Genomic DNA, 11626 nt, shown 5'->3' with positions numbered 1-11626 from the left:
AACCCTAATACATTGCTGGTGGGAATACAAAATGGTACCGCTGCTTTGGAAAACAGTCTGGCAGTTCCTCACGTGGTTAAACTTAGAGTTAGCATTTGACCCAGAAATTCCACTCTAGGTATATACCCAAGAGAAATAAAAACATATTTCCATATAAAAACTTGTTACATGAATGTTCACAGAAGCATTATTCATAATCGGCAAAACGTGGAAACAACCCAAATGTTCATCACTGATGAATAGATAAAATGTGGAATATATTTTGAGCTTTAAAATGAATGAAGTATTAATATGTACTACAACATGTCTGAACCTTGAAAACATCATACTAAGTGGAAGAAGTCCATCACAAATGAGCACATATTATATGATTCCATTTATATGAAGTGTCAAGAATAGGAAAAATCTGTGGAGGCAGAAAGTAGATTAGTTACTGCCTAGGGCTGGGGCTGGGGGATAGGCTAACTGGGGTTGATAAATAATGGGAATGGGATATCTTTTTGGGGTAATGAAAACGTTATAATATTGATTGTGGAGAATATCACACAATTCTATGAATAGTGAATATTGTATACTAAAACCCATTAAATCATACACTTAAATGGGTGAATTGTATGGTACGTGAATTATAGATCAATACAGCTGTTAGAAAAAAAGAAGAAGAGGAAGGAAGGGAGGAAGAGGAGAAAGAAAGACTGCAGTTTCCATCTTGGGTGCTTTCACTTGCTTTCTCTCTCTGTCAGATCCCTTGCTACGGGAGGAAGCAAGCTGCTGGGTTTGAGAGACCCATGTGGTGAGGAACTGAAGTCTCTGGCCTACAGCAAGCAAGGAACTAAGTTCTTCCAAGAACCATGAGAGTGAGCAGATTCTCTCCCAGCCCAGCCCTCAGATGAGACTGCAGTCTTGGCAGACAGCTTGATTGCAACTTCATGAGAGACTTGAATGAGAACCACCAAACTAAGATGCTTCTAGATTCTTGACCCATGGAAAATGCAAGATAATAAATGTTGGTTATTTTAAGCTGCTAAATTTTGGGGTAATTTGTTACACAGCAATAGACAACTAATATACCACTTGTTGGTCGCAATGTTCTAGAACCATCTACTAGATCAAGTTTGTTCATTTGCTGTTCACAACTGCTATGTTCTTAGTGATTTTTGTTTCCTTGACCAATCAATTATAGAACGGAGTGTGTTAAAATCTCCTACTCTGATTATGAATTTGTATTTGACTCCTATTAGTTCTGTCAACTGTAGCTTTATATATTAGCTTTACACATTTGAGGATACTTTATTAGGTAAATGCAAGAACTGGTATATTGGACACTTTATCATCCTATAGTAACTCACTTTATTATGAGATGGATCCCCTCATTTACTGCTGGGTTTCCCAGTGTATTGTAGTTCATAGTGGAAAGGCAAGCTAAAATATTGATTCTTTCCCTTTCTGTAATAGTTTTCAAGATAATAATTTCTTCCCTATCATCCTTCTAAGGATGACCCATTTTTAAAAAATATATCATTATGAAATCATGTGTTGAAATATATTGATGAGTTATTAATTGATGAATTATTGATGAATTTGAGCTTTTTGAAACTCAAATTGTCCAATCTTGGGCCAGTGGGAGCCTCTTCAAGTTGACCCCTGAATCCTTTTAACACAATCTTAGCAATCTTTGATAGCTTCCTTGCTGTTGGGTATGATAACTTTTCTAGGTACATCTAGCGTATTTCATGCCCCAGTCTTGCAAGCAGCTCCAAGAAGCTCCAGTTTCTTTTAGTGGTAAATGATATTTCAAGACCACACTCTGGGCACTTGGGATATTTGTTGCTACTGAGTTACTTTTTCTAGGCCTCCCATACACACACATTCAAATCAGGACTAGAAGATAATTTTAGTAATCTCTTCTCTGTTACATCTTTATCTCCTTTCCTTCACACTAAGAATACTGTTCTTGGGGACACAGGAGATTACAGAATTAGAATGTCCAATTATTTCATCACACATTACACACATAAGTTTCAGAATAACAATAGTAATACTACCAATAAATATATTTATTGATCAATGTATTTACTGGGAAGACTAAACTTTTTTTGTATATGCTTCCCCACTCCCCCATTTTTATAGGTGTACAATATCTAAATTGAGCAGACATTGCATGTCAGACTATCTCCCTTTTAGCCCCTATTTAACTTTAGTTCGACTAGTAATCACATGTTGTAGTGCTCACTGCCAATCCTTATGTTGATGTCTGCAAGGCCTTAGCCAACAACAAATGTTAGAGGGTATACAGTCCACACAAAACTGCCCTCCCTTCTGATACCAACTGCAAGTTTGGAAGAGTTCCCCAAATCACCCTCCTGTTCAATAATTTGCTAGAACTCACTGAAAGCTATTATACTAATGGTTATGATTTATTATAGGGAAAGGCTACAGATTAAAATCAGCCAAGAGGAGGGGTTGGCCCAGTGGCGTAGTAGTTGAGTTCAGACATTCAGCTTCGGTGGCCCAGGGTTTGCCAGTTCGGATCCTGGGTGTGGACCTGTGCACCACTTATCAAGCCGTGCTGTGGCAGGCGTCCCGCATATAAAGAGGAGGAAGATGGGCACAGATATTAGCTCAGGGCCAATCTGCTTCAGCACAAAGAGGAGGATTGGTGGCACATGTTAGCTCACGGCTAATCTTCCTCAAAAAAACACAAAACAAGCAAACAAAAAATAAATAAAATCAGCCAAGAAAAGAAGCACATAGGGTGGAGACTGGGCAGATAACAAATGCAGAGCTCCTGTCCTTTCTCCATGGAGTCAGGATGAGTTACTTTCCTGGCATCAATGTGTGACAATATATATGCAGTTTTGTCAACCAGGCCTTGGTGTCCAGAGCTCTTACTGGGGCTCCCCCACCTAGCGTGGTTGCTCCTGTGATTGAGCTCCAGGTTAACCGATTCCATCTGACTCAAAGCCCCACCTCAAATCATATCATTGTTCTTTTTTGGTGTGGCCAGCTCCACCTTAAGGTATGGTCAGTCCCTACTCCAAATTAAATTATTAGACTATCCAGTGTGACTCAAGGTCCCCAGGCAAACAAAGACACTCCTATCAGCCATGATATTCTAAGTTCCTAGAGATTACTTTCCAGAAACCCAAGAAAGGCCAGACCTCTTTTGGGTAAGGATTAAATTCTTTACTACACATGTTTCTGTAGTCTTTTTTTGCTTGTCTGATGTTTATGCTCTAGTAGATTCCACAGGAAGGACTCATAGGAACACTCTTCCCTGAATATTATCGTGCTGATCATACTTTGTCTGTGCCCTTTATACTTGATATTCTTCTCAATATAAAAAGCCTTGGCTCACATTTTCTTTCTTTCAGTATCCTAAATATGTTACCTCCTTTTTTCCTGCGTAAATGTTGCTGTAGAAAAGTCTGGAGATAATTCATTTTTTTATTGCTGAATAATATTCCATTGTATGGATATGTCACTTTTTTTTTAAACCATTCATCAATTGATGAACATTTGTTTCTACTTTTTGGCTATGATGAATGCACTGCTATGAACAGTCATGTAAAATCCTTCATTTAGCTTTGATTTTTATCATTTCTCTCCTTTTCACTCTGTATTTATTTGTCAGTATTATCTGTTGTGTTTATTCACTTGTTCCTGCTGGTTTAGTTTTCACTTCTGAAATAAACTTTCTTTTTATTTCTTTTTCCTTAGTTGTGCGACCTTATTTCGGAGTTTTTCTGGTTCTGAATTATGTTTTTCCTTCTTGTATTCTATTGTTTTCTTCATTTTTGGGGGCTCATTTTAAAAGAAGAGAAAGTTATAGTTTTGACCTGTTCTATGGGCATTCCTTTTGGCATACTTCCATCCATTGTTTCAAAAGATGTTATTTTTCTCCCTGTTCTTTTTTATTAAAGTAACTTTGAGTGAGATTTGACCTTGACTTTTCTGTTGTGTTTTTAATGAGAAGTTAGTTTTCTTGACAATTAGAAGGTGGTGGTGTTCAGGGTAGCTTTTCTAACTTCATAACTCTCCTTTCTTCCTATCTCTTTCTCCTCTCCTCTCTTCTATACAGACTCTCTTTCCTTCTTTTCTGTTGTTCTTATCCTGTACAATTTTGATTCCACTCCCAGGACTTTCTCCTAATGGTTGTGCCCTGTCCTGGAAGGGAGCTCTGGTTAGTCAGCTTGTAGGATTGTTAGAGACTAGGCTCCTCCAGCCCCTGCTCCTCACCGTAGACACATCATACTCACCTTCCATAAGAGTGGCAAACCTCTCCTATTTGGGTCGCTGTTCTCAAAGTGGCCAGACACACATTCGCAGGCTCCTACTGGCTCTTTGGGATTTTCCTGTCAGGCATCTTGTTTCCCTGGGCAAGTTCCCTTACAGGGGCTGTATATCACACAGGTCTTGATGATTTCTTCTCACTTATTTGTCACCTAATTTTGCTGAAAATGTTAACTATGGGTTTTGCTTTTGCTCTTGAGGCTCTGTCTGTTTTTTTTTTTCCCTGTAAGGATTTGGATAAATTGAAAAGCTTTGTCACAGTCTCTGGCATCTCCCCACAATTCCAATTCTGCTTTTTCTATGATACTTTTTCTTTCTTTCCCATGGCTTCTCTCTTTTTAGAATTATTGAATATATTTTCTCATTTCATAGATTTTCCTCCTATTTGTTGAAAGTTATATACTATATTTCTACCTTTTAAAAATTTTATAACCCAAGCAATGTTAGCATATACATTTAATTTTTTAAAATCTGAAATCAATATCTCCTCTCAAGTAGTACATGCGCCTCAGAATACTCTCCTGACTTATCTCTTAATAGTTTTGGATGTGTTTAATCCCACCTTTTTTTAACCCTTCAAAACTATACATTTATTATTGTTTTATAAAGCACATGTTCATTTAGAGTTATTCACAATTTACTACTTTCTGTGCTCACCGTTCTCTCTGGGATCATTTTTTCCCACCTGTGGCATGATCCTTTAGAGTTTAAATAGTGAGGGTTTGCTGGTGGCCACTCTCCCAGTTTTCATGTGTCTGAAATTGTTTTATTCCCTTCTCATTTCTAAAGGATACATTGCTAAAAAGATATTTTAAATAAAATAGACATTTTAGATCACTCATTTCTAAAAAAAATCTTCTAAAAGATATTTCTAAAAGAATTTTTGTTTTGTCCAAACATATTTTGTACAGTTTTATGGTGACAGTTAATTTTTCTCACCTTGAAGACATTATTTCACTCTCTCCTGATTGTAAAGATTGCTTTCGAGAGTTCAGCAGTAACCCTAGTGGTCATTTCTGTTTAGGTAATATATCTAGGTGTGGATTTATTTTTATTTTATTCTGCGTGAAGTTATTTGAACCCTTGGAATCTGAGGATTAGTGTTCTTTCACCAGTTTATCAATTCTAGAACATTTTCCGCCATTGCATTTTCACATATTGTATTTCTTCCATTTTCTCATTCTTCTGGAATTCTAATATGGCATTTATGTTAGAACTTCATACTCTGTGAGCATTAACGTGATAAAAAGATCCTCAGGCTTTATGGCCACTCCCATTTGCCCATCTACCTGCCCCTTCCCCAGACCTCCTTCTCTCTGATAGTTCAAATCTGCTCCTTCCAGGCTCCGATCCCCATGAGCCATTTCTCACCGCACAAGAGTCTGTGTGTATCCTCACTTTGAACCGCTTCTCTTTCACAAAGGAGATGACCAGATATACTGCTTGAAGCTCTGCCCATTAGGATGATTTCTGTTCCCCGCTGTCTTGTAGCTTCCCAGCCCCAGTGGGGTTGAAGTGTAGAAGCAGTCCTTTTTTGACTTGTACCAACACACGGAAGCTACCGGAGTGTGAACAAAGCCCAAGTTTTTTCCTCTGTCACCTGGTCATGGGGGACTTTCTATAGGTGTGAGTTAAAGGAGTGGAACCAATGCAACAGTGGAAGGTGACTTGGGAGCCTGACTGATCTGTATGTGCACCTTACTTGTGCTTTCTGAGCCTGTCCAAGCTTGATCCTGGATAAACCACATCCATCTTGTGATGAAATGAAGCTAGATTTGCCTAATCTTATGTCTTGGTGACATCAGCCAGTTCTTATCTCATATGGGAAGTTCTTGCTACATAGTTACTCAACGTTCAACAGCCAGATGCTCTATCTCTACCACGGCCCAGTTAGATGCCAGTAGCTGATTTCCTACTACGGATAGTGTGATCTTGCTGCAGAAATCCAGAAGTATGCTAGCATCTTTCCTGTTGGATTTCTAGTATCAGGGAGTCTTCCGGGTCATATGGCCCAAGTAGTAGGGCTACGTATGCCACAGCTTATACAGCTCACCTGCAGAGCCCTTTCTTATTCTGGGCCACTTAAAACTCCCAGCCTTCCCACCACTCAATAAATGGGTTGGTTGCTAAAAACCTGTAGGGCTGTGAGGGAAGTTGTATAGGGAAGAGGAAAGAGCTAAGCAGAGTGTGGGCAAGTAAGGTCTTATCTTGACTGGCTCCTCAGGGTGGAGGGGGTCTGGAGCTTAAATTGTATCACTGAGTGGTCTCCCTTATTTCCTGAAATAAGCAAACACAGGCCCTGAGGTGGGTGATTGGATCTAGTTAGGCAAGGAAGAGTCTGGGGAGAAGGTTACAGATGTAAGCTGTTAGCAATCACTTGCGGCAGCGGGGGTGGGTGTGTCAGCGGGTGAAGGAGATCTGGGTGGGGCACCAACAGCATCTATGACACCCACATTGCAGTTTGAAAGATACAGGAAAGAGAAGTGAAAAATCAACCTTAGTCACATTACCCATTGAGGCAACACCTAAGATAGTTTGGGGGCCTGTACATAAGGTATTCCCCAAATGATCTTAAATTGCTTAAAATGTTTTTTGTGTAGTTGTGATTATACACAATTTGTTATCCAAGTTTGTAAAGCCTTGTATCAATTAAAGCCTCTAGCTCCTAAATCTCTTAATCTCACTCCTTTCCCAATTTCAAATCTTTCTTGGTGCAGCTTCAGACATGTCTCAGGGCCTGGCCAAGCTACTTGCCTTGGGAGGCTAAACAGTGCACATCTCTATTAAAAAGGCAGCCTCTTTGGCAAATCCCAGTGCTATTAATTTTTTCTAGAAAAAAATATGTAGATGTTAAAATAAATACACAAGCCCCAACTTCCAATAAAGGCAATGTGGGTATAGAACAAATAGGTGGATTTGCTATCATTTGTAATACAGAAGAGGGGAAACAATTACAGAGAGAGATCTATAATTAAAGATTATTATAAACAGCTACATGATAACAGAAAGCCTGAATGAAATGGCTAAATTCCTAGAAAGAGATAAAACTTCAAAATGAATGCAAGAGGAAATAGAGAACTTGAATCAACCAGTAAAAACTAAACATATGAAAATGATGATCAAAGATCCTCCTTCTCAAAACTTGCAAACCCGTGCAGTTTTATGAGTACAGTTTATCAAATTTTCAAGGAAGAGCTAATTCCAGTTTTATAAGTTACGTCAGAAAACTAAAAGAAATCACACATTTATGATCTTAGTAAAAGAAACTTTAATACACTGGCTCTAAAAATTTAATGGAGGAATTGAAGACTAAGGGCCATGAGAATCCAAGTCAATCTTAAGAAGAACGTATTGAGGACTGCTCTGCCAGACATTAAGAAAACTAGAGGTTTGTCAGTTTTCTTGGTCTCTTTTCTGCCTTCTCTAGTTTTCACCATTTTGTATGATTCCATTTTATCTCCTATCTCAGCATTTCACTGATTTTCTCTATTGTTTTCCTGTTTTCAACTTTACTGATTTCTACTTTAATTTTTATTATTTCTTTTCTTCTCCTTGCTGTAGGTTTAAATTGCTCTTTTCTGCAACGTGGATGCTTAGGTTATTGACTTGAAAGCCTTCTTTTTTCCTAAAGGATACATTTAATGACATAAATTTTCCTCTAAGCACTTTTTTTGCTGCATTCCATACATTTTGGTAAGTTGTATTTTCATTTGTATTTAGTTGAAAGCGATTTTTTTAAAAGATTTTATTTTTCCTTGTTTTCTCCCAAAGCCCCCCAGTACATAGTTGTGTATTTTTAATTGTGAGTCCTTCTAGTTGTGGCATGTGGGACGCTGCCTCAGCGTGGCTTGATGAGTGGTACCATGTCCGCGCCCAGGATTCGCACTGGCGAAACCCTGGGCCACTGAAGCAGAGTGCGTGAACTTAATCACTCGGCCACGGGGCTGGCCCCCTCATTGAAAGTATTTTTAAGTTTCTCTTTAGACTTCCTCTTTGACTTATGTGTTATCTAGAAGTGTGGTAATTTCCAAATATTTGGCAGCTTTTTAGATATTTTTCTGTTATTGATTTCTAGTTCAATTCTATTTTGGTCAGAGAATAGACTTCTTTGGATTTCCATTCTTGTAAATTTGTTATGGTGTGTTTTATGGCCCAGTATGTGGTCTATCTTGATGGATGTTCCAGATGAGCTTGAGAAAAATGTATATTCTGCCATTGTTGGATGGTGTATTTTATAAATGTCAACTAGATCAATCGATAGTGCTATCCAGATGATCTGTATCCTTCCTAATTTTCTACTTGCTTTATTTATGCATTACTGATGGAGGGATATTGAATCTCTAACTATACTAGTAGGTTTGTTTAATTTTTCTTTCAGTTCTATTAGTTTTTACCTTATCTATTTTGACCCTCTGTTGTTAATGCATACACATTTAAGATTATGATGTCTTCAAAGAGAATTGACCCCCTTTATGATTAAGTAATGTTTCTCTTTATCCCTGATAAAGCTTTTTGAAGCCTACTTTGTCTTAAAATTAATACAGCTACTTCAGCTGTCTTTTGGTTAGTGTTAGCATGGTATATCTTTCTCCATCCCTTTATTCTTAACTTGAGTCTTTATATTTAAAGTGAGTTTCTTGTAATATATAGTTGAGTCCTATTTTTGTACTCCACTTTGACAATTTCTGCCTTTTAACTGGTGTATTAAACCATTCACATTTGAAGTGATTTTTCATATAGATTAATTAAGCATTTTCTGCTTGTTGAATTTGTTCTTTGTTTCTTCCCTGCCCCCTTTTTCTTCTTTCTCTGGTTTTAATTAACCATTTTGTATAATTCTATTTTATTTCCTTTCTTAGTGTATCAATTTATACTTCTTAAAAATTTTTTTTAATGGTTGATCTAGAGTTTACAATATATAGCTTTAACTAATCTAAATCTACTTTTAAATAACATTATACAGTTTCATGTGGCATGCAGGTACCTTATAACAGAGTATTACCAATTCCTGCCTTCCATTCTTTGTGACATTGCTGTTATTCATTTCACTTCTCCCCATGCATAATCAGACATACATCGTCACTATTATTACTTTAAATATACAATTGGCCTTTAGATGAATTAAGAATAATAAAAATAAAAGGTTTTATTTTACCCTCATTTATTCCTAACACTCTTCCTTTCTTTATGTAGATCCAAATTTCAGACCTATATATCATTTTCCTTCTCTCAAAAGAACTTCTTTTAACATTTCTTGCTTTCAGGGTAGGTTTACTGGTGATGAATTCCTTCAGCTTTTGTTTGCCTGAGAAAGTCTTTATTTCTCCTTTACTTTTGAGGGATAATTTTGCTGGATATAGAGTTCTAGGTAGGTAGTCTTTTTCTTTCAACACTTTAAATATTTAACATGCACTCTCTTCTTTCTAACATGTTTCTGATGAAAGGCCCCCTGAAATTCTTATCTTTGTTCTTCTATATGTCAGGTTTTTCATTCTTTAGCTTCTTTAAGATTTTAGTCTTTGATTTTTTACAGTTTGAATATGGGGTGTGTGTGTGTGTGTGTGTGTGTGTTTGGTGTCTGTCCTGCTTGTTATTCTTTGAGCTTCCTGAATGTGTGATTTGGTGTTGACATTAATTTTGGAAAGTTCTCAAATATATCTTCTTCTTCCTATTCTCTTTCTTTACCTTCTGGTATTCCAGTTACACATGTGATACACCTTATGAAATTGCCCCCCAGTTCTTGGATGTTCTGTTCTGGTTTTTTTCCCCCTTTTCTCCCGTTCTTTTTTTCTTTTTGTTTTTCGATTTGGGAGGTTCCTGTTGATCTATCTTCAATCTCATTGATTCTTTCCTTGGCTGTGTCTAGTCTACTGATGAGCTCATTGAAGGCATTCTTCATTTCTACTATGGTGTTTTCTATTTCTAGTATTTCTTTTTGATTCCTTCTTAGAGTTTCCATCTCTCTGTTTACATTACTCTGATGCGTGTTTTCCAACACCACCAAATTGGAAAGACATATTCCTCCTGTGTTTCTCCTTGACTCTCATACTACTATCCACTCACAACACTTCTGACACCAGATGTATGGATTTTTTTCCCACACTAAGCCATTTTCCAATTCTCAGTGGACACTGATTAGGTGTCCTACAATTTAACTCAATTCTGACACTATCTACCTGGAGATAGCATCAAATCCCACAGGTTAACGGCTCAATCCCACAAGATGGCCCCACTTCCTTGAAGCCCTGGCCCACATGAACTATTTTTTCCCCTTAGGTGAGACAGGAGGGCTAGAAGGGGGTAGAATGGGGAGGAATGTCCTTACTCCAGCTGGAATAAGGCTCTGGCAAAGTCCTTTCCCTGGAGAGTGGGCATTGCTATGGGGAAGGCTTGGGGCTTATTTCACAATGGTTCCTCTTCCCTAGAGCCAGGAGGAGATCTTTCTGGGAGCTTCACTGTGAGGACCTGCTGGAATTCCTGGAGATAAAGCCCACTTAGGTGTAGGGGCCCTCCAAAGACTTTGATCCCAAGAGTTTCTCACTTCCATGCTAACTCATACTCAGCTTGCAACAATTTGTCAAAATTGCCATTTAAGTATTCCTCCTAGTTTATAGCTCCAGTGGCTTCTGCTCTGTCTCTCTGAATGATCTTGTTTCTCCAGATTTTGGGTGGCAGTTTGCCCTCAGTTCTCTGGTGGGTTAAAGAAAAAGTAACTTATTTTCAGTTTATCCTGGTTTTTGTTGTTAAAGATGGGAATGATGTGGGGCTGGCTTGGTGGCATAATGGTTAAGTTCACACACGCCACTTTGGTAGCCCGGGTTTCACAGGTTTGGATCGTGGGTGTAGACTTACACACTGCTCATCAAGCCATGGTAGTGTCTCACATACAAAACAGAGGAAGATTGGCACAGATGGTAGCTTAGCAACAATCTTCCTCAAGCAAAATGAGGAAGATTGGCAACAGATTTTAGCTCATGGTCAATCTTCTTCACCAAAAAAAGAAAAAAAAAAAAAGATGGGAATGACAACTTCCATGTCAGAGATGAAACCTGAGATTTGGAAGATAAAACCTGAAACCTGAGGTTGCTATCTATTAACCTGTCTTGCATGGATATATTTAGTACTCTTTTTTTTGAGGAAGATTACCTCTGAGCTAACATCTGCCACCAATCTTCTTCTTTTTGCTGAGGAAGATTGGCCCTGAGCTAACATCCATGCCCATCTTCCTCTACTTTTTTTTTTTTATATGTGGGGTGCCTGCCATAGCATGGCTTGATAAGTGGTGTGTAGGTCCACACCAGGGATCAGAACTGGTGAATCCTGGGCTGCCAAA

Source organism: Equus asinus, chromosome 12 (assembly GCF_041296235.1).
Source record: "Equus asinus isolate D_3611 breed Donkey chromosome 12, EquAss-T2T_v2, whole genome shotgun sequence".
NCBI lineage: Eukaryota > Metazoa > Chordata > Mammalia > Perissodactyla > Equidae > Equus > Equus asinus.
The sequence above is the reverse complement of the archived record's forward strand: the minus strand, read 5'-3'. Positions refer to the sequence as shown.